General features: G+C 35.1%; 1 pseudogene; it reads right to left on the bottom strand.

The window, feature by feature from the left end:
* Positions 1 to 23,472: 23,472 nt before the first annotated feature.
* LOC131506110 (splicing factor 3A subunit 3-like) lies at positions 23,473 to 24,896 on the bottom strand (annotated as a pseudogene).
* Between the last annotated feature and the right edge of the window lie 719 nt (positions 24,897 to 25,615).

Raw genomic sequence — 25,615 nt, 5'->3', positions numbered from 1 at the left:
ATTTTTATGGCAGTGAAACTATTCTGTATGATTCTCTAATGGTAGCTCCATGCATGTCATCATACTTTTGCCAAGAATCATAGCCTGTGCAACAAAGAGTGAACCTTGCTGTGAACTTTTTTTTAAATTTTTTTTTTTTATGTTTTTATTTATTTTTGAGACAGAGAGAGACAGAGCATGAGCAGGGGAGGGGCAGAGATAGAGGGAGACACAGAATCTGAAGCACGCTCCAGGCTCCGAGCTGTTAGCACAGAGCCCGACACGGGGCTCGAACTCACGGAGTGTGAGATCATGACCTGAGCCGAAGTCGGACACTTAACCGATGAGCCACCCAGGCGCCCCTTCTGTGAACTTTTTTTTTTTTATTTTTTTTATTTTTTTTATTTTTTTTTAATTTTTTTTTTCAACGTTTTTTATTTTATTTTTGGGACAGAGAGAGACAGAGCATGAACGGGGGAGGGGCAGAGAGAGAGGGAGACACAGAATCGGAAACAGGCTCCAGGCTCTGAGCCATCAGCCCAGAGCCTGACGCGGGGCTCGAACCCATGGACCGCGAGATCGTGACCTGGCTGAAGTCGGACGCTTAACGACTGCGCCACCCAGGCGCCCCCCTTCTGTGAACTTTTAATGCAAGATGTGAATAGAGCATCTGAGCGGGGTTGGGGAACAGGCATGTTGGCATGTGGGAATGCTCTGTATTGTCTGTTGAGTTTTTCTGTAAACCTAAAACTAAAAATAGTGCTTTATTTTAAAATATATGTGTACATATACACACACACACACAAATATATTTAATTTTTGTATGATATGGGAATAGATTTGAATTAGTGGTCTGCCTTTATGCCAGGATACTTGGAAGTCTTACATTTTAAAATACATGGGAACTGTATTAGGGCCATCAAAATTAGCTCTCATTAGTAAAATGGTTATATGTAAAGGATGAGATTAACTATTAAGAATCTTTTAAAGCAAAATGTTAGAGAAAGTCCACATGACGGCATTGTTCTATTTCTGTTTTAAAAATAGACCTAAAATACCTGACTATTTCATAAACTAAAAACCTCAGAAATTGAGACCCATGGAAAATAAGTACATTTTTCATCATTTAACACCGCTCTCCTGTTTGAAAATTGCAATTAAAGTTAGGCTTTCAGGTTCCAAGTCTAATAAAACTTACCAAATTATGTTAATAGCACTTCATTGAAATGGTATCAGCCCATGTATAAAATCTTACAACAGTTCTCCTATATCACCAATGGAATATCATCTCTAGACTTACTTGTTTTGTTTTAGAAGATTTTATAAACATTGTTCTCCATCAGTTGTAACATTTAAGTAACGAGAACAGCCCTTCTAAAGACTTCTACACATTTCAACTATCTGGAGACTTAAATATATTTTCTGAATCACATCCTTAATGATACTGACTTCTTCATTCAAGAGAGAGCCAAGTCCAGCAGTATCTACCAGTCCATAAATGTAAAGATACATCAGTAGAAATCACTTGAAGCATATATAAATAGAAAAAGAAAGATTTAAAATATAATAAAAGAAATAAAAAACAGAGAAAATAGCATCCAAGATCTTTGAGACTACCTCAAATAGTGCACTATACATATAATTAGATTTCATAACAAAATTCTATATACAGAAATATAGACTGGACATAACACCAATCACAGATCCAAGAGACTCAGAGAATAGGAAAGAGTGTAAATACTAGAATAAAGTAAGAAAACAGGAGCGTCTGGGTGACTCAGTCGGTGAAGCGTCTGACTCTTGCTTTCAGCTCAGGTCATTTTCCTACGGTTCCTGAGATCGAGCCCCATGTTGGTGAGTCTGCTTGGGATTCTCTCCCTCCCTTTCTGCCAGGTTTCTCTCTCTCTCTCTCTCTCTCTCTCTCTCTCTCTCTCTCTCTCTCTCTTTCTTCTCTTTCTCTCTCTCTCTCTCTCTCTCTCTCTCTCTCTCTCAAAATAAACATTAAAAAATAAGAAAACAATCATATTCTATTAAACTGCTGAAACCAAAACCAAATACGATAGAAAATCTATCAAAAAATCAAAATAAACAAAACACTCTACCTATAAGGGCACAAAAACAAAATTATCAGAAACCATGTGAGCAAGAAAACATTGGACAACATCTTAAAAGTCTTGAAGTGGAAAAGAAGAGGTTAACTCAGAATTCTGTTTCCTATAATCACATCCTTTAAAAATGAAGAGGAAATGGGGTGCCTGCGTGGCTCAGTTGGTTGGGCGTCCAACTTTGGCTCATGTCGTGATCTCATAGTCCATGGGTTCGAGCCCTGCATCTGGCTCTGTGGTGGCAGCTCAGAGCCTGGAACCTACTTCGGATTCTGTGTCTCCCTCTCTCTCTGCCCCTCACACACTCACATTCTGTTTCTGTCTCTCTCAAAAATAAACATTAAAAAGAATTTAAATTAAAAAAAATTAAGAGGCAATAACATCTGCTCAGAACAAAAACTTAGGCTCCACACAATGGGATTCTGTACAGTAATGAACTTAAGCCTAATTCTATCATCTGTAACAACATGGATGAATGGTACAGATACTGAGTGATAGAATCCAACAGAAAATAATACTACGATATGATTGCTTACATAGGAAGTTCAAAAAAATCAAAATGAACCTGTGTGGAAAAGTGACAATAGAAGAGGAGCTTACTGGCAGAGGGCATAGGTTAGGCTTCTAGGGTGCTCATCACTTTGTATTTCTTGAATGGGCTTAATTACCCACCAATTGCATGCATGTTCCATACCTTGATTTAATACAGTAACATATATTGTTTTAAACATTTAAAAAATTGTAATAACATTTCAATGTATTTTTTTCCATTTCTGTAATCAGCATTGCTTTCTGTATACCAAAAAGCCTTTCTTTACAAAACATGCGCAGGTATGTGCATGCGTGCTTTGAAGAAATGTATATTTCTATCAATATTTCAGTATGGGTTCTTTTCAGTTGTAAAGTCTTTGGCTGTGAGCATGTCAGGAAAAAGTGCTTTTTATTATTCTTGAATGGATCTTCCTTTGTGCATAAAATAGAATGTTGACTGTCATTTTTTTCACAGTAGTTTCAAGTCCTTATTACGTTCACTTCTGTCTCCTGCAGTTACTAATGAACAATATAATAATAATTGGATTTTCATTCTTGTGAAGGTTACCTGTATTTTCAATCTGGTACCTTTTAAATTACTTTGTACTCTTATTTTTGATGTACTGAAGTTACATTTTAATTTGTTTTGAAATGGAAATAGATATCTTAAAAATAATCCTTTTATTTTCTAGGTGAATTGGTAAATTTCTCATTAATTCAGTTTTAAAACTAGTGTTTATTTCATATATAGTATTGTAAAATTTTGCTTACCATGTATTTAACATTTTAGATGGTTTTCTTTAACATCACACATTTGTGTTTTGTTTCATTATTGTAAAATTTCTCAGTGTTTATAATGATTAGATCTTCATATTTTTTAAAATCACATCTATGTAAATTTTTATTTGCAGACTCATTTTCTGTAGGATGTTTGGGAAATTTATGCACTACCCTTCTCCTTTTAAAAAAAATTCTCTTTTAGACCATTATGTTTGCACGTGTACACACACATCACTTCTGCTTCCGTGTGTGTGTGTGTGTGTGTGTGTGTGTGTGTGTGTTGTCTCATTCATCAGGCGCACACTCTTTAGCAAGAATTGGGGGAAATTAGAAGCTTCCATGTCATGAACATATTTGCAACAATACAAAGTCAGACATATAGTCAGCGATTGGCTTAACTGAGTTCTTCATCACTATTAAGAATGTATATATATTCTTCCAACTCACTGGGTAATCAGTTTCTATAAAATACACCTTTAGATAGAAACCTGGGCTGTTTTTCTCCACCTTCTTTCTTTGAAAGGAAAGGCCCAACACTACTCCTGGTTCCAGTTATCAAACTGGTTCTCCCATGTTGAGTTTAGGAGTTTAATTCCTATGACTCTGTTGGAGTCAGACTTATCCCTACAGTTGTCAGTTCTCATAGGTAGGATACTGAAATGGCTTCAACTGGCTTATCATTTGGTGTTTTAGTACTCTTAAGCATAGACAATTTAATTTTTAGTATAATTCATAAACAACATTTCGTACAAGGAAATACATTGTGTGTTTACACCAATCTTCTCATCTTTACTATTCTAGGCCCCTGGCCAACCAGCAATACTCTACTGTTCCTTAATCTGAATATATTTTTACTTGAGTACTTTTATTTCCAAACAAGCTAGACAGCTAGATGTACTGCCCAAAGCTTTGCTCAGTGTGAGGATTTCTTGTACTCACTGCCTTTTAGGGATATCCCAGTATTAGTAAGTATATAATCCTGGTTTGTACCCAAATATCAAGTCAATCCATCATAGACTAGTCTCTGCTTTTTCGTTCATTCCCTAGTTGGTCAAAAGAGACACCCTTATGTGGTCAAAGGTAAAGTTGAAGGAGAAGTGACAATGGAGCTGATAGTCCTAGTGACATAAGTGCCTGCTCGTGTGTTAACTTAAAAGTACTGTTTCCAAACTACAACAGATTGCTGCCAGAGGTGCCTGAGATCATGACTTGGTGAGTCAGATTGAAATTAATGTTTGATGGATACTTTGGACCACATGATCACTCTTAATATCTTAAAGTCAAATGCTTCATTTCTACTAAGACCTAAAAGTACCAACAGAGCTATTTGTCAAATGGCAATTTATTATTGTAGAAATCAAAGCTTTGCTCCTGGTCTCTAATGTACATTTTTATTTTCATTGGGAGATTTGCACAAATTTCTCATAATATTCTGCACCATCAAGATACTAGGAATCCATTACAGCTGAAAGACATACAGCCCAAGTGGCAGATATGCTTGCCCACAAACAAGGACACTTTTGTATTATTGGTTTATTTCAAAATCTAAACCTTTCTGTGTCTCTTGGTAAATAGTAAGGATCTCTTCAAAAATTTGCAATGTGCTACCTCTACTAATGAAAGTGTCAGCACCAAAAGTAGGAGGAAGCAAGAGACGTGGACCACACAGCAGGGGAGTAGTGTGTTACCTAGCAAAGTGGATATTGCCTATACTGTGTCTAAGAAAAAGAAGGTCACCAACCTTCAATAGAAAGGAGGAACATTTTCATAGGTCAAGGAATATTTCAGGGAAATCTGAAGTCTCAAAGTCTTTGAATTTATCCACCCAGATGATTCTTATATGTCTCGATTCTGCTGCTCCCAGTGTCAGCCCTGGCCTTGGCATAGCAAAATTGTTAAGGTTGGAATTAAAACTTACATGAAATTCATCTACCCTTGATTAATTTTCATCCCTGATCCTGGACTCTGCAGCCTTTCTTGCCCTCTACTGTAGATGAAAATCACTTTATATGTTGCTGAGGCAATCTCTGGTTTTCTCATTTAGCCTCAAGTGGCTGATTAATCACTGTCGGGCTTTATTGTCTTTCTTGAACCCATCAATTGCTCCCGGTAAGGGCCATACAATCTCATAGTCCTTTCTAATTAATTCCTGCTATGACCAGAAAACACACTTGGTATAATTTAATATTTTTAACTATATAATAGAATACCTGAAATAAAATAATTAGCAGATGTGCTTTCAGCACACTGGATACTACAGAAGAAAAGATTGTTGAATTTGAAACCAAAGTAATAGAAACAGTATTAACTGAAGCATGGAGAAAAAGAACACAGCAGAAAAAAGTGGACAAAATGACAGTAACTAGTAGAACAATTATAAGAAATTTCATAAACTTTGAAATTGAGTTATAAAGGGATAGGAAAGAGTAATGAATGCAGAAATAAATACTTGTAGACAATAAAAAGACTCATATTCAAATTAAAAAACAAATATAAAGCTACAGATTCAAGAACCACAACTAAAGCCAAATAAGATAAAGACAAAGGAAAACACACCTAGACATATCAGAATTAAATTCCTCACTTCGCAAAATAAAAGTCTAAATAAGAGATGGCAGAAGGCAGCACCAATTTCATATAATAAAATTGTGAGTGCCACTGTTTCCTTTTAGTCCTTGGACATGTATACAGTAATTCTAATTACAGAACATACAATGATACCACAATTGTAACATATTTATAGATCTTTGACTACTAATTCAAATATATGTGTCAGGTCTAGGTGTGTTTATACTGACTTGAGCTTGTCCCCCATGCAAATCACATTTTCCTCCTTCTCATAAGTCTGACAAGTTTTGTTTGTTTGCTGATGTTTGGTGCCACGTTGTTGAAAGATTAGATTATGTTTTTGAGTTAATGGATTATGTTGTTTTTGGTTTTTTTTCCCAAAAGTGTTATGCTATGTTTAACAGGCAGTTCATTTACTGGCTTTTTATTTTGATCCTGTCAAGGTTTAGTTTTACAATTCATAAGCATGGGTCTAGCATAGGCCTGATTGTATGGCCAGTACAGCTCTACTTCGAAGAATTGACCCTACTGTAGTCTTAACTGAGTTTGATGTTCTGTCCAATCCAAATAATCATAATCTAACTGTGTAACCTGAGAAATTGCTATTAAATACATAGCTTAGTTTAAGGGCAAATGCTTAAGGAACACCCATCCATATTTCTTTGGCTGTAACTTTCTTACCTTAACTGAGTTTAATTTTAAAGATAGTTATTCAATGTTTTCTAAGTCTGAATTGTAATATGGTATAATTTCTTTTAACTACTCTGTTAAATTAAGGTAAGTAGAAATGATCTTGTGAGGAGCCCAAATTGTAATTAGTAAAATGCAACTATATTTTATTGTCTAGCTGTACACAATATGAACCACATTTCTACATGTGTGTAATGTGGTACGTGTTCTGTAATGTGGACTCAAACACTCAGATGCTGTGATAGGCTTAAAAATGGTCCCCTAAAAAATTTCATCCCCAATCCCTAGACTTTTAATTGTTACTTAATATGGCAAAGATATTGCAGGTGTGATTGAGTTAGATGCCATCTTGAGATGGCAATATTATCTTGGATGATTTGTTGGTGCTCTAAATGCCATAAAAAATGTCCTTTTAAGAGAGAGGCAGAGAGATATTTGACACAGACAGAAGAGGAGGAGGCAATATGAACACAGAAACAGAGATTAGAGTAATGTAGCCACAAGTCCAGGGTTGCCAGCAGCCACCAGAAGTTGGAAAAGTCAACCTGCACAAGTATTCCCTGGAGTCTCTTGAGGGAGCACAGCTCTGCTGACACTTTGATTTTGGCCCAGTGATACTGATTTCCTGACATCTGACTTTCAGAACTGTGAGAGAAAAAGTTTCTGTTGTTTTATTTTTTTAATCATCTGTTTTATTTGTTTGTTTGTTTGTTTGTTTATTTATTTATTTATTTATTTATTTATTTATTTATTTATTTTTATTTTAGAAAGACAAAGAGAGAAAGTGGGAGAGAGGAGCAGAGGGAAAAGAGAAAATCTTTTTTCTCCATACTCAGCACGGAGCCTGACAGGGCTTAATCCAACAACCCTGGGATCATGACAGGAGCTGAAATCAAGAGTCAGATGCTCAATTGACTGAGCTACCCAGGTGCCTCAATTTTTGTTGTTTCGAATCATGAATCTTATCCTCATTTGTTAGAGCAGAGACAGGAAACTAATGCAGACCCTTTCATTTTACACGTGATTTGAGATTTGGTGTCCATAAGGAACATGGGAATGCTGGTAGTGTTCTCTCCTATCATGAGGCCTCTCATTTTCAAGAACTGCAGAAGCAGAATGGCAGCAATGGTGTATAAAGCTCATTCCTACCAATATTGGTATCTCCCCAGGATTTTTTCCTAGTAAGGATTTAAATATGTTTTTGATTCCAACCTGCATTATATTTTTCTAACCATATCTTAGGCCTGTTTTTCCCCCTCAACATTTGTGAACTCCCTAAGTCATTTAATTAAAATTTCTATTGTTTCATTAGCCAATGTTAATTTTTGTTGGCAGGCATAGTGATCTATTCATCTCAAGGCCACTGAAGACAAGCCTCATTTGTAAATTCTCTTCCTTTGGGGCACCTGGTTGGCTCAGTCAGTTAAGCATCTGACTTCGGCTTAGGTCATGAACTCACAGGTCATGGGTTCAAGCCCCGCGTGGGGCTCTGTGCTGACTGCTCAGAGCCTGGAGCCTGTTTCAGATTCTGTGTCTCCCTCTCTCTCTGCCCCTCCCCTGTTCATGCTCTGTCTCTGTCTCAAAAATAAATAAACATTAAAAAATAAATACAAGTAAATCCTCTTGCTTATTAAACCTACTAGCTACCAATTTGGAGTGGTCTGCATCTTTGGTCTCTTTTTGCTCTCCTCATAAGGAGGCCAATTTCAGATTATAGGTTGGCAGCTCCCAAGGAGTTTGCAAATCAATAGTGGGGGAAGCAAAGAAAACAGAACATTCAAGAACCATGGGAATGATGCAAAAGATAAAACAAGTGAAACACAGGGAATTTTTTAGGCTGCTGAAATAAGTTACGGTGGATCCAGGACACTGCATTTGCAAAACAAATTGAAATTTATTACATAAAGAGTGATCCCTAATGTTTGCAATTGAAAAAAAAATCCTTTAGAAAGTTGTGGGATTCCAGGAGTGAAGGTAGACTGTGACAACAGAATCTAACTTAATTATAATGTGGGAAATAACCTCACTAAAGTGGGTGGGGGAAATGTGTGGACTTAAGTAACTTGGACAATGAATGGTGATCATAGACTAAAGCAAAAGAACTGAACCTAAGTACCATACTCTTGTTGGTAATTTTTTTTTCTTTTTCACGGAGCTACAGGTTGATAATTCTAAAACTGTTATGCATGAACACTCGAATTGAACAATTAAGTGATCAATGGAGGAGACTAGGGGGGCCAGATTTTTCACTCTCGGAATGAAAGTTTATATATAAGCAAAAAAGCCTGGTAGAATAGTACATGTTTTAATGGGATAGAGATGGAGGTGTCAATATAAACTCACATTTAGCTTAATATAGACAGAAAGGGATACACAGAGGTATATTTACAGATATGTGTATATATACTGTGTACCATGCATATGTGTATTTGCTTCTATTCTCAGTTTAGAGGACTTAGAAGACAGGTCATCCCAGTAGGAATGAATGTATCTAGAATCCAGATCTTCTAATACCATTCTTCAATATAAGTAACCAAGACTTCTTGGAGAAATAGCTGATTCTAGGAGGAAAGCAGGGGAAAAACAAGATGACCCTGAAGTATCTTATAGAGCTAGAGTGTAAATAAATGCCAATTAAAAACACAACACATATGTCAAAGGGATACAGGAAACAAATGAAAGTTCTTTCAGTGGTGAAAGCTGGAATGATTTGAACATAAAAATAAACAAAGTATCATTGGATTATAACCTAAGGTATAAAATAAGTATCTATGATTCCATGCTGATATAAATAAATGATTGAAAAAAAAAAGCAAATAGAACATGATAGAGAACTCTCTCATTTAGGGTATTTCCAAATAATTCATGTAGATTATATGCACTCAAAGAGGGAGGATGTAAATTCCTACTCCTTATGTGCAACTTGTGCACAGTGACTTCTTTCTAAAGAGTAAAATATGAAGAGGAGCATGATAGTAAATTTACGGTAGAGAAATCTAGCAACACTATCTCAGCCAGGTGATCACGGTTAACATCAACAGTGATAAGTCATGTTGATGGTGTGTACTTTTGATATGATATGATGAGAATTGCACTTTGCCTCTGTGATCTTCCTCCCCAAAAATCCATAACTCTTACTCTAATCATAAAAAACAAACAAACAAAAAAAAACAACACCTCAGACAAATTCAGAAGGGCATCCAACAAAATACCTGGCCAGTACTCCTCAAACAGTCAACATCATCAATAACAAGGCAAGTGTGGGAAACTGTCACAGCCAAGAGGGGACCAAGGAAACATGTAATGTAATATCATACATAATACGTATGTAATATCATATTCTGGTTGGGATCTTGGAACATTTAAATGGACATTATATAAAAACTAAAGAAATCTGAATAGTAGATGAATTTTAGCCAAAGATCATGTATCAGTTCATTAATTGTGATAAGTATACCATTCTAATGTAAGATGTTAATAAAAGGGCAAGCTGGTTACCAGGCATATGAGAACTCTCATTACTATTTTAAAGACTTTTATGTAACTCTAAAAATATTCTAAAATGGAGAGCTTACTTAACACTTAAACTACCAGGGGTGCCTGGGTGGCTTAGTTAGTTAAGCATCTGACTCTTGATTTCAACTCAGGTCGTGATCTCATGATATGTTCTCTGTGCTGATAGTGCATAGCCTACCTGGGATTCTCCTTCTCCTTCTCTCTCTGTCCCTGCCCCTCTCTCTTTCTCTCTCTCAAAACAAATAAATAAACTTAAAACAATGAAACTATGTTTAGGTATATTGGAAAAAAATACAATGATCCCAGGACAGCAAATACATTTTTTTTTCATTTAGGTTATTTCAGAAAAAAAAAAAATGACTAAAGCATTAAGGATTTAAATAGGAAGAATAAACACTGAAGGCTAAAAGACATAGGTGATACACAGTTATTTCACTTGAAATAAGAGAAAATGATTATATATGAATGAATCCCTGATACCTCTGTTGGCAGGAGTTGGTACAGCAGGAGGAAACACATTAATTATCTTATATTTTATATTGTTTGCTCTAATTGTTTTTTCAAATAAATTGTGAGTGGTACCTGTAGGTACACTGAAGTGTCTCAAAGCTAGTTGTTTTTTTAAGTTTATTTATTTATTTTAAGAGAGAGAAAGAGAGAGAGAAAGAGCATGAGCGGGAGAGAGACAGAGAGAGAAGGAAGGAGAGAATCTGTGCCTGCAGCCAGGAGCCCTATGTTGGACTCGATCTCACAAACCACGAGATCATGACCTGAGCCAAAATCAAGAGTCGGATGCCTAATGGATTCAGCCACCTAGCCTCTCAAAGCTACTTTTCTATTCCAATACATTTCTACTTATAAGTAGAGTAATTTAATAATTATAAGAATCACATAGAACTTTAATCTACAGGCTGTAAAACAGAAAATTAAAGTATATTCTCTCTTCTCACTCTTAAAATGCTATCCAGAAAAACAAAATACTTGGTTTGTGTGAACGTTGTGGTTCATAAAAATGAATCTGAATATTGTCAGCAAAATATTTATTCAAAGCACTTTAAAATTATCTAAAAATAGGTAAGACCTGTGAACAACAGGTTTTATGTCAAAATAAGTCATTTTTGATGAAATACATATGAATTAAAGTAAAATAATCTCTTTTGTAACTTAGAGCATTGATAAATATTTTAAAACTAGGTATGTGAGTAAAAAGACATAAAGAAAAATGCATATTCATGTGTTGATTCCATTAATATAAATTGCCAAAAGCTTTTTGGAAATTAATTTTGCAATTCATAGTCAGGACCTTAAATACCTTTTATCAGTCAGAGACTAGCCAATAAAACAGGAACCGTACTAATATTTAAAATAATAGATTGATAATAAGGAATTGTTTACAGAGGCAAGAAGTCTAAAAAATAAAAACAAAAAAACACAGAGCCAGAAAATATGAGTGTGGGAAACATTATCAACATAAGGACAGGAAAACAAAAGGGGAGAGGTTGGGTTTCCAGAAATCAGGAAGTTAAAAGGTTGAATAAGGGTTTTTTTGCAATTATAATTCAGATATTTGAGGAATGGATCACCTACATATTCTTGTATCTCAGGACTTCAGAAGAGTACTGTGGAATGCTCTTGCTCAGATCTGTCAAGAATGAATAGTTGATGGGGGGTGGGGGAGAGAGGAAAGTGGGTGATGGGCATTGAGGAGGGCACCTGTTGGGATGAGCACTGGGTGTTGTATGGAAACCAATTTGACAATAAATTTCATATATGTGTGTGTGTGTGTGTGTGTATACACACACACACGTATGTGTATATATACACACACATATATATATATATATATATATATATATATATATATATATAGGTGTCAATGGAACTGCTTCAGGGACTGTCAGAAGAATCTGGCTCAACCTGCTGGTGCTGGGATGAAATTTTAATTCAGCTAGGTGATTCTGGCAAGAATATAGGGAAAGATGTCATTCTCCTTCCTGTCTTCCTAAGTTTCTTCTAGTGTCTCCTAATGGAAAAATGCAATAAGAATCAAACTGAAAAGGATGTATGAGTAATATATTTTGCTGAGTGCCAACTTTACATCACAGAGTGTAAGAGATGGATTTGGTGTTTATAGACAACAATTGTACATAAATTTGTATCTAAAAGTTTATTATTAATGGTATATAAACAGGCAAAATGGGGACCTGTATTTATTATGATAGTTATAATGGAAACAACCCAAATGTTCATCCGCCATAACATGCATAGACAAACATAAAAATGTAAGAATAATATAAAACCAAGCTTCCATACATTAAAGGTTTTTTTTTCTTTAGTTCTCTGGTATTTCCTGTGTGCCATGGTCGTTCCTTCCACAGATCTTTCAGAGTTGGTCTTTTGAAGGGAAACAGAAAGTTGTGTTGAACCCCTTGGAAATAAGATTCCAAATACCATATGAACATATATTACTTAGATTATAAAATGTGTAACACTTGGAAAAGTCAAATATGACTGGGGACAGAATATCTAAGAGACATGCCAAGAGCACAAAATGTCCTAGTAGACAAGATTTATTTATTTATATATTTTTAACTGTATTTATTTATTTTGAAAGAGACAGGGACAGCGTGAGTGGAGAGGGGCAGAGAGAGGGAGGCAGAGAATCCTAAGTAGGCTCATGCTGCCAGTGCAGAGCCCGACCTGGGTTTCAATCTCACGAAACCGCAAGATCATGACCTGAGCAGAAACCAAGAGTCGGATGCTTAACCAACTACAACACGTGGGCACCTCTATTTATTTTTATTTTTAACACTTGATTATAAGACAGATATGTATAAAAATGTAAATTGATTCTGTGGAAGAGATCAGAGATTTTGGTTTGTAAAGTACTTGATCGGAGGTGAATGTATATCACAAGAGCAGAAAAACATGAACAGAAGGGAGGGAAAAAGTAACACAATCCCTGGGTGCTCTCATATCAAGAAAGAGAAAGTGATGCCAAAATAATATACTCACGAAATATATTGAAACTCGGATGAAGAACTAATCATATACCAAATTACATTCAAGTTAGTAATATCTTTAATTACATCAACAGATTTGATTAATTAAAGTGGAAACCCAAGTATAACAACAAATTATTATGATCAAATTAAAAAAATACTATTGAATAGATAACCACGTAGGCATACTTATCTAAAACTGTAACACATTTCAGTACATAACAAAGGTCTCAAGGAAATGCTCTCTGAAGATAACACAGAGTGATGTTTCAAGACCTTAAAATGTACTGTTTGAAAGTATGGATAACAACATTCACTAGGAACTGCTCTTAGATTTTACTAATTAGCAAGTATTTTGACAGGTATTATGCTACCAAGTGTTTTGGGACACCCTTTGCTTTATGCTTCAGAAATTCTGTTCAGCATGATGAATTTAAATAGTATCCTTAACTTGCATGTTTTTTTTTCTTTTTCCTTTAAAGTACATCTCATAAATTAAAAGCAGTGGGTGTATTGTAAAACCTAATTAGTTTTCAAGCTTCCTGTCAGCTTTGTTTTTCTATTAGTAGTGAGAAAATATGCCATATATAAGATATTACTTCTCTTCAACTTTTGTAAAGAACATTACAAAACCCCTAGTATTTAAGCTGGAAAATTTAAAAAGTACATGGACTCTTTCAAGTCATTAGGGGAACATTTAGCGCAGCAGAGCAGTAATTCACTGAATTTCAAGCGCTGGTGGCTGAATGCAGTTAGTACAATGTAATTTACACTCAGGGAGTAGCTCATACACCTGGAAGGATCTAAACCATTGACTACTTAATTGACATGATTTTTTAAAGAGAGATGGAGCACCCTAATATTTACGTGAAAGGAAAATTGGAATTAAATTACCTCTTCAAGGTCGGAGAAAAAATTAATTGCTGAAATAAGACTTGAAATTTTGTTTGCATTCTCTATGTTTCACTTAGAAAAAAAATCATTATTGTGGTGTGAACATATGTAAGTGTAATTCTGGACTTTGTTTAGGTTGCACTTTCAAAATATACAGGTTAATATAACATTCAGCCCTAAAATTATACAGTACATTTGTCATTTATAAAAGGGTCAAATAATAAAGTCAGCAAGTTATGCAAATACCACAGTCAAATTACCCTTGAACAAACTCTTTGGAGGTGCTACAAAAGAGACATGTATATTTCCTCTTGAGAATCCAACACCTAATCAGGTTTGATATTAGAAATTATTATTCTTCTCTTGAAAACTAGGTAAAACGCTAGGCTTAATTTTAGGAACTGTGAAAAGTGAATCACTTATAACACTAGACTTATGCTCAGTGTGGTATGTTCAACTTTGAGGATCAAGTTAGGGAAGGGTGATCAGAAGAAAGCCATTCCAACTAGATTCCAAGGAGATGTAGGGCAAATGAAAGGTTTCACTTTTATCAGAGTGGCACCAAACTTTGCCATGAAAACAAAGGGGGAAACAATTGAGGTTTTACACATCTTAAAGCCTGAGTGTGTGCTGCAGTGACAGTATAAACTAGCTGGGAGCCACAGACATATATGGAGCCCACACTCACCCAGCAGCTATTTCCACAAGCCTTGACTGTGGACTCGCAAATCAGGTTAAGGAAAAGGCGAGAGACCTGACTGCCATCCTTTGTGGAACACTGAAACAGAATCCTGTCTACTCCTTAGCTTCTTTTCTCATGTGATCATAAAGCCATATTCTACTGCTGGTGAAACAAGAAACACTCCTGTCCTGGATCACTTACAAAGATACACTGCTGCTGGGGATGGGGGGAGGGTAGAAGCAAAATCCATCTGCTCTTGAAGGAGGGGAAGGAAAGACCCCTACCTCACCACAGGTCTTTCAGCAAATAACCAGCTAGTAAGGCACTTAGCACTTGAGAGGGACAGAAAACTCTATTTCAAGGCAAAGGTTCTCTGAGAAGATTAGAAGAAAAAGCTACCTGACCCAATGAGAGAGGCAGAAAAACCAATCAGAACAAGCATCCTTTACTGATATAAATCAGAAGATTGTTGCCACTAGGAAAGGGGCAGGACACTCAATCCCACAAAGGATCTCCACAGACATGAGGCAGATTTAATGTTCCAGGGTTTGAAGGATGTGCAGAAACACTGACAAAGCTCCAAACCAACACACAGGCACACAGGGATTTCCTAAAACTGAGCTGGAGAGGATAATTCAAAAAATTAGAAATATAAGAAAAAAAAAGTGTGCCGCTGGAGAAAGGACAAATGCATAGAATAGAGAGAAAAGCCCTCTGGGTCGTCAGACCCTACATAATTCAGAAGTAGCACCCAAGGTTAACCGAGTGTTAGACATATCAGAAAAGCTTTTTAACTTATATAGTCATGATTAAGATGCTAAAAAATCCTGTGAAAAAGTTGGAAATAGATGTGGACAGTTGGGAAATTTTAGTGACACACTGGAAATTCTAACAAGGGGTTAAATATGAATGCCAAATTATATACAATCTATTACATAAAGCAGATTTATAGAAGATAGCACAGGTAAAGAATTCTTTCAAAAGGTTTATCAGTAGACTTAAAGGTTTATCAAATCCTCAGAGTCAAAAAAATAAAATAAAATAAAATAAATCAACAGAGATTAATGGCAAACTTTAAAACAAAGGCACAAAAGAGTACACAAAGGAGAACAAGAAATCCAGGAACGGTGGGGAAATATTACCTATATTTATCTGCCAAATAGAGAAGGAAAGAAAGGAAATATAGAATTATTTGAAGAAATAATGCCTATCAAGTTTCCAAATTTAGTACAGGACAACAGTGCATGGATAAGAATCTCAAGAACCCCAAGCAATGAATATTTTTATTTTATTTATTTATTTATTTATTTATTTATTTATTTATTTTTCAATACATGAAATTTATTGCCAAATTGGTTTCCATAGAACACCCAGTGCTCATCCCAAAAGGTGCCCTCCTCAATACCCATCACCCACCCTCCCCTCCCTCACACCCCCCCATCAACCCTCAGTTTGTTCTCAGTTTTTAAGAGTTTCTTATGCTTTGGCTCTCTCCCACTCTAACCTCTTTTTTTTTTCCTTCCCCTCCCCCATGGGTTTCTCTTAAGTTTCTCAGGATCCACATAAGAGTGAAACCATATGGTATCTGTCTTTCTCTGTATGGCTTATTTCACTTAGCATAACACTCTCCAGTTCCATCCACATTGCTACAAAGGGCCATATTTCATTCTTTCTCAAGCAATGAATATTTTTTAAAAAATCACACCGGAGTCAAGCTGCTGAAAACTATAAGAAAAAAAAAAATAAAGCAGTCAAAAGAAAAAAAAGAAACTTTATACACAGAGAAACAGATCTGAGTCAACAGCAATTTTTCATATGAAATTTTGGAAGCCAGAAAACAATGGAAGGATTCCTTTAACATACTAAAAGCAAAAATTGTGAACCCAGAATTATGTATTCACTTAAAATATCTTTTAAAATCATGACAAAATAGGAGTTTTTTCATAGAAAAAAACTTTGGAAAATCCATTGCCAGCAAATCCATAATTGAAACATTTTAAACAATGTTTATTAGGCAGAAGGAAAATTATATTAGATGGAAATGTGGTTCTACATAAATAAAGAAAGCAAGCTGAAAATTTGAAGAAAATAATGGTAGATGTAAAAGAGTCATTTCATTTAGCTCTGATATATTTAAAACAGAATACACTATCTAACCAAAATGGTATAAACATAAAACAGTTAAAAATCTTAGTAACGTAATGTGGGGGTGACAGCATATGTGAGGATGTGAGAGATGAAATCATGGTATAATGTATTCTACTACAAGTTAAAGGGTATACTACTTTTAGACAGACTGATACATTACGGAGAGTATATTGTAATACCTAGAGTAAACAATTGAAAAAAAAAACAACTTTAAATAATGACCCACTAGTGGAGATAAAAGGCAACAAAACAAAGATGGGCAGGAGTAAAGTAAAACAAAGAACAAGATGGTATATGTAATCTCAATCATATTTGCAACTAAATTAAATGTTAATAGACTAATTGTCACTATTTGGAGGCAGAAATGGCCAAATTGGATTAAAAAAAAAAAAAAAAAACACCTCATTCCTCAAGGAAAACTTTTTAACTATCAAGTTATAGATGAAGTAAAAGAAAAATAAAGGAATATATGTACCATATAAATACTAACCAAAAGAAACCATCATTATTTATATGAGAATAGACCTCCAGACAAGGAATATTATCAGGGTGAATGAGGAATGTAACATATTAATCAAATGGTCAATTTGCCAAGTGTACATAACAATTCCCATTCTTGCTTTAAGCTGATACACCACATTGCTGTGTGTATATTTCACCCTCTACCTATTTCAGTCCCATCTTGTTTCTAACTTGCCATTTCTAATCTATTATATTTCCTATTGTTTTATACATGCACACACACACAAGGTGACAATTTAAACAAAAAATGCTTTCATTTAAAGTAGTATTTCTGAAACTTTTCAGTCATTTTCATACCTGTATCTGCTTTAAGATTCCTCATTGCATGATTGAGGGGTGCCTGGGTGGCTCAGTCAGTTAAGCGTCCGACTCTTGATTTGGGCTCAGATCATGATCTCATGGTTCAAGCCCTGCATCATAGGATCAAGTTCCTGCTTGGGACTCTGTCTCTCACTCTCTCTCTGCCCTTCCTGTGTGTGCTCTCACTCTCTCAAAATAAATCAATAAAAACTTAAAAAAAAGATTCTTATTATTAATGGCTCATTGTGGCTGTGAATTTTAGTAATGGGAAAAGTTAGAGGACATTTGTGGTTATAATAATTTTCCCTGGGAATGATATCCTTCACTTCTCACTCATTGTTACATACCAAATCCTTAATAAATCACTTGTTAAGTGTTTCTAAATGCTTCTAAAAATTGAGAATAAGTCCTTCCACAATTTGGTTGGTTTTTACTCTAGCTCAGTCCCTTGAACATAGAAACTATTAAATAAATAACCATTTAATAGTAGCTATTAAAAAAACAATAACAAGCAAACGAATGCTGTGAAGATGATTATTTTCAAGACTTACTCATAGAAGCACAAGGATTGCCAGGAGAGATATGGGAATGCCTTAAATATTACCTTGGGATTTTGAAGGTTATAACTGAAATTATAATTTCAAGGGATAATAAAATAAAAAAATTAAGCTGGGTATTGAAAACATTATTTCATCATTTCTAATTCAATATTTGATGTAATAAAATTTACTAGACCATTAGAATTTACAACATATCTTTACATATATTAACTCATATCAGTTAATACAAATGCTATGTTATTAATCTTGGCTTATATTCAAAGAACATGAAGTTTAAGATATACATCATAATTCCTAACATCAAACAACAAACTCTGCTGGTGTGATCATAATGCTATTCAGGTAGATATAAGGCCAGTTCTTCATTTTTGTATCTACAACTTGAAAAAAAGGATAGGGCAGTTCTTAAAATATGGGCATGTTAAAATGTTACACATTCTAACACTTTGAAAAGAACATGTGTTTATTAAGACAAAGGCAGCTGTAAGAAGCATGTCAATCATTTGTCTTATGCTCATTAATCTGTCAGGGTTGTACTTACAAAAAGTTATAAAACCTTTTTCAAAAACAATTTACATTGATAAGTCGTTAAGAGTATAAAATAGAACATCAAAAATGTGCCAAAATGATTTTCCACATATGATGTTTTTATAAGTACTATATTTACAAATATATTGATTATCCTCTCTAAACAGCCCTCTGCCCTGCTTTGGGAAATATCTCCTTTTACACACCCTTCTATTAATGACAGCCTCATAGTTACTACCCACATAAACATAACAATCTTTGCCTCTCGTCAGTTGACTTAACCTTCATATAGATTGTGTATCCTTTTTTTTCTAGGGCATCTAATTAGACATTCCAGTCCATGACCACATCTTTTAATGATCTTATTCTTCCCACCACCTCAGTACTTAGTGACCTCATGTTTTACCTAAAATGATCTCTGCTTCAATTGTTCTGCTTATCAGAATCCAAAACCACCTCTTCTGTTACGCTCTGAAAATAACAGACTCTCCTAGTTCATTGTAAAACCACTTAGAACGTCATTCTTCACATTCTTCCTTCTATTCATCAACTACTTTCAAATTCCTAACTCATTGCATTCTAGCTTCTGCTTTACTACATTATTGAAATTAATTTTCTCAGGGTACTAATTTATTTCATAATTATCTCTGCATTGTTCATGTCTCAAGGCATTGTGGAAAAAAAATCCAGACAAATGGAATGTCATTCATGAATACAGATCTGAAAAGTGGAGTTATATGAAAGATGGATAATCTTTCATTTAAAAAAAAAAGCTCATTTAAAATGTTGTTTCCAAATGTGAAACTATATGTTTAAATTACTATAGACTGAATCTTATTTTTTTATCTTATTGTTTATGAGGAAAGAAAAAAAAAAGGATGGCAGTGAAGATTCAATGATCATTATTTAAGAGGAGTCAAGATATCCTAATACAACAAGAATAAAAAATGATCAAATGTGTGAAACTTAATTCAGAGGGCAAATAATACAGTAACTTAAGCAAATACAAAGATATTTAGAAATGGTTTGAGTTGGCCCAATTTCACCTGGAGAAAGCTGTGTCAACAGAGGAACTAAAAGCACAGTCCAGTTGTTTCTATAAATGTTTAAATGTATAGAATGTATACCACGTAGGTTAAAGAATGAAACCTTCCAGGAGAATGAAAGATGAATAATATCAATTTTTAATTATGGCTCCAGCTGGAATAGTGGTTTCACCAAATGTGGTTGCATATCCTGAGGGGTGAAAAAGACAATCAGCCCATAGAAGTAGGAAAAAATTTATTTAAATTTCTAATTTTTCTACATGGGAATTTAAAAAAAGAGCAAGTCCACCTTATTATTAGCTAAACAAGATGCCTAAAATATATATTTATCTATGCCTATATATCCATTTATGTACTGATATTAATATCTATATGTTTATCATCTAACTTTCTAAAAAATAACTAATTCTTCAGTGAATAGTGGTTGTCATTATCATCCTTATTTTCTCATAGATTTCAGAGATATATGAAAACTTATAGTTTATCTATAAGTGGGCACAAGGGATATGTAGATTATATTATATTGTTGTCCATAAATGTAAAAGGATTTTTTCAAGAAATAATAATTAAGAACAGTAAGATTGGAAACACAGCAAGTAAGTGAAGACCTGAGCTTCTGTACTTATATGTACATTCTCTTTGTCAGCTCATGACAAGGGAAAAATTGTGACTATATATTTAACAATAAAGCAATAAAAATTTAATTTTGGAAGAAAGGCTATTTAAAAACTTGCATTTTTCTTAAGAGTGATAAACTCTTCATTAGCGTGTGTTAGCTTAGTAGGGAAATTTCATTATTTTTTATTCTTGTTTTGTAAGATATACGGCATTTCAATATAAGTACAGGCATATGATATACAGTCCAGGTATTTCACATGTGTTTCTAAACCTGAAGACATTTCACTGATAAGTGAGTGATATAAATATTGGGGGATATTTTCTAAAGGATTATTTTTATGATTGACAAATGTATAAGATTTTCTGAAAAATTCAAAGCAATGGATGAGAAGTTTTAACATTGCTTTTCATTGCTGAAAGAGGCAGTTGGAAACCAATAACTAACACAGCTACAGATATAATAGATTTGATTAGTAAAAGATATATAAATATAATGGAGATGTTATAGCACAGTCAAGAATTTTTAAATAATTTAGTTGAAATTGAATGCCTGCTGTTTCAAATTTATAGCCTGGCATTTAGGATGCACACTGAACTGAAGGATGGATGATTCATCAATATTGTTTCTGTCTATAATAAGATATTTAACTTGAATCCTCTGAATTACAGAGCGGTGAGTCCCACATATTAAGCAAACTGTTGTAATCTATAATTGAAGGTAGAGCCATGAAGTCAAAGGAAGCATTCATTAAAGGACAAGGAAATTGTCTTATTGAGAGAAAATAACTTTTTGGTATTGTCAACAAGCTCATATATTTGTTAGCAAAAATTGAAGTATAGCATGACAATTCGTATCCAATATTCCCTCCTTTCTTCCTATTTTTGGTTGGGGAAGCAGTGCTCAGCTAAATAATGATTTACCAAGGTTCCCTGTAGTTAGCGACGTCTATTTTGTTTTAACCAGTGAAATGTAAGTGGAATACTGCCAAGTAACTGGGGGAAATATTTGTAAGATAACTTGGGGTTGAGACAACACTATGGTTCTAAATTAAAGGCAGGGGAGAATAAAAACTATTTTACTGATAATCATATTTTATAAAAGGTTATAGATGTATCTGGTACTGTTCTTATGTTCTTTTTTTCTGTATTTTCTTGGAATAAGAATCTATAGATTTTGGGGTACCTGGGTGGCTCGGTCGGTTAATGGCTGACTTGGGCTCAGGTCATGATCTCATGGCTGGTGAGTTCCAGCCCCGAGTCGGACTCTGTGCTGACAGCTCAGAGCCTGGAACCTGCTTTGGATTCTGTGTTTCCCTGTCTCTCTGCCCCTTCCCCACTCACACTCTGTCTTTCTCTCTCAAAAATAAATAAACATTTTTAAAAATTTAGATAAAAAATAATCTATAGATTTAGCAAACTTCAGTACATTCACAAGACAACACAAATGAAGAATAAAGTCCATATTCTAAGATTGGGAGAATAGAAAGACGGAAATAAACTGGTTTATTAAAAAGATTTTTGACAGCTACCAATTCCAGCTTCCATATATTTATACTGTGATATGAGATACAAAATAAACCTCTTATCACTCTAGTTGACTAAAAGTTTAGCTTCCATTACTTGCAGCTGATTAAATTCATGTATGTAATAAAAATTGGTATCATAGGCACTACATGGGAAATATTTAAATATTCAAAGAATATTCAATTTGGTTTCAGTTCTCCAATTTCTACACATTCCTGTACAACATATGCTCTGAATTGGAATTGTCTAACTGTTCTCATTTAATATCTTCTTTCTCACACACAATCTAGGATAAATGTCATATTCAGTATAAATCCGTTCTTGATATTTTCATCCAAGACACAAACATCATTTTTCTTGGTTGATCATTTTTATTGTTGTTATTATTTAATGTTTATTGTGTTGTGTTCTAATTTGGTCCTTTCTTCTGAAGCTCCTGAAAGATAAGGCTTTGTATTTGCATATAACTTTGTTACAAACTCATAGTAGTTGTAAGAAAATGTTAAATGAATAAAAGAATAGCACTTTCATAATCCTTCTTCCAGGAGAGCTTTTGGTTATTTTTTTTTTCTTAACTGTGAATGTGTTTATTGAAAGAAAGAATTAGAAAAGCATCCAGGAAAAATCTGAGATCAAAAGGACAAAGAACAAAAGAAGTCAATTGCTAAAGGGCTTTTATATCCTCTATAAATTTTTGTTTAACAAACAGTTCCCTAGCAATAATATGACAGATAGTTTTATCAGAGCTTTACAAATATTAACTCATCTGGGGCACCTAGATGGCTCAGTCAGTTGAGCATCTGACTTCAGCTCAGGTCATGATCTCACAGTTTATGAGTTGGAGCCCTGCATTGGGCTCTCTGCGCTCAGCACAGAGCCTGCTTGGGATACTCTGTCCCGCTCTCTTTCTGCCCCTCCCCCGCTGGTTCTCTCTCGCGCGCGCGCGCGCTCTCGCTCTCGCTCTACCAAAATAAATAACCTTGGGAAAAAAAAAAAACACAAAAATTAACTCATGTAATGTTTGTAATAACCTTATGATATATGAACTAATTTCACCAATTTTCAGAAGGCAGGATAACGGAACAAGAAAGGGGATACATAATTTTAGATGTGGTGCTTTATCAGCATAAGTTCACATACCAAAAATACTAAATCAATATGTAATTTGTCCAGCTCCTTGTTTGATTAGTTGACTACAAACACTCTAATGGGATTCCCTAATGAAGCTGAGGTATCAAACATTACCTATTTTTTTTTTTTTATATTTTAAATTTTCTGACAGGATCTTTTAATATAAAACAGAGAAAAAAACACATCTCAACTCTTCAATCTGCCAGTATGCCTTGATTTGTCCAAGATGCATGCTAGACTGTAAGACTAAGTAGCAGACTCTTTAGATGCATTTGGTTGGGAGAAATAGAAAAAGCAGATGTTAGGTAAGTCCAGGCAAGCCCCAAAGCTAAGATACATCCTTAAACACTAGAGCAGTCCTTGTCTTTTCAGATCCTCATATGTCTTCTTATTCACAATGTTCCACTGTGAATTCTTCCTCAGTGGCAGGCTGCCATCATTCTAATGCCTTCTTCAGTTTCAGTGTGGCCCACAAGGAGACATCGTCTTCAATCTGTGTCACATCAGCAAAGGGGACAATGTTTGGGATGCCCAAGCACCTCATGCCTTGAGCACGACACCAGTCAGCACGGTGCTGCTAGAAGGCCTCAGGACCTCGGTAGGTGTAATTTCCACAAAACTCGTGGTTGTAGTTTAGACCATGAACCTAATACAACTGGTAGGAAATGGGTTTGCCATGCCAGCCAAGAGGCAGGTTTTGGGAGCTGGAAATGATCTCATTCTCTTTGTCTTCACTTTCATCCTCACTGATATGCTTTTCCTTTTTACTCCTCAATCTTCCCCATCTTTGCCTGTTTGTTATGTATGTTTTCATGAATGAGATGTCACTGTTCCCCAACAATCTCTACGTATTTGTAGATCTGGGCTTCTAGGACGGCAGTGTCTTTGTCCTTCTCAGTATCTCATTTGGTGCCTTTTGACTTGGGATTTTTGCCAAACAGAGAGGTGTCAAGTGACTCCAAGGGCTTTCGTCTGGTGTGGAATAGCCTCTGGCCATGCTCTTCTTAAGTCCCACCACATTTCAGGCCTAAAGCTTAAAGAGAATGCAGAAAGGTCACAATAGTTTCCAGCATGGGTCAGGGCATGGCTTATCTCTTTTGGCCATTCAGGGAAGGTACCATTCTCTCACTTCTCAAACTTACTCCAAAACTTTGTTCTGATCTTCGAGGGGCTTCACTCAGTCTGTATAATCTTGAAGGTACACAGGCAACATTTCAAAGTATTTCTTATATTCAGTATTCTTCCTTTATTTAGAAATGTCAAACAACTAACTGATCAAAGATTGACAGGTACATGATAATCCAGCTTTTCCGAGGCCTTCAGGTTAATGTCTTTAAGATAACAGTCATGGAGGTCAAGGTAACCACAGCATCCCTTTTCATCTGTGAACTCCACCAACCTTCCTGCTTCTTCACCTGGATTCTCTCCAGCCTTCAGAAGCTCCTCAAACTCCACTGACATTGGCACGCAGATCTCATTTGGGTGTTTCTGGTGAAAATTTTTTATTTGCTTGAGTCTATTATAAAATTTGGCAAATTCATTGGGTCTTGAAATGGCATTGAGTTTCTCCTTTCTTAACCCACCTTGTCATACATTTCCTGCAGGTTCCCACTGACTTCCATATACCTATCTTGCATGGTCCTTGTGTGATGGTCAGAATTCATCTGGTCCTGGACCATGAACTTCTTAGTGAGCATCTGTTTGGCTAGTATGTCCATAAGCTGCTCCTTGTCCTAATAATACCACTACTGCTGCTGCAGAATTGTCTTCATTTTTCATCCAGCCCTGCACCTCCTTTCAGACCACCAACATGGCTCAGACAACTAAATATTACCTATTTTATTTATCATTTTTTTTAAGTTTATTTATTTGTTTTGAGAAAGCAAGGCTGAGAGCAAGAGAGAGAGAGAGAGGGAGAGAATCCCAAGCAGGCTTCACACTGTTAGTGCAGAGCCCCACTTGGGATCCAAACTATGGCCTAAGTCAAAATTAAGAGTAGGAAGCTTAGCTGACTGAGCCATCCAGGGTGTCCCTAAACATTACTTATTCAGAGAAAATGGCTTATACAATGGGAAGGTGGAGGGAATTTATCATGTGATCTTATCATATACCTGTAAATATCTCCTCAAAGACACCTGGACCATGTTATTGAGAAACTTTTGAGGAAAGCACTAGCAATGAAATTTCTACCTACAGAAGACTGAAATAAGGCAGAAGATGCTACCATTTATATCCACTCCTTGACTTTATTAGAAATGGTATGCTATGAGATTGCAAGAAGCCATATAGTAGCATATAATTTCCGGAGATAAATCAGGTCTCAGGTTTAAAAAACAGAGATTTGTGGCTGTGGTTAAGTGATGCTGAGGTATAAATAACCAAAATAATTAGATAATGCACTTAGGGATCATTTCATTTATACAGAGAAAACTAGATGTCTTTCAAACAGATATAGTTTTGTTGCCATGAGAATTAATAATCCATCCGCCGA

Source organism: Neofelis nebulosa, chromosome 3 (genome assembly GCF_028018385.1).
Source record: "Neofelis nebulosa isolate mNeoNeb1 chromosome 3, mNeoNeb1.pri, whole genome shotgun sequence".
Taxonomy (NCBI): domain Eukaryota; kingdom Metazoa; phylum Chordata; class Mammalia; order Carnivora; family Felidae; genus Neofelis; species Neofelis nebulosa.
Note: the sequence above shows the minus strand (reverse complement) of the source record. Positions and strands in the feature narration are given on the sequence as shown.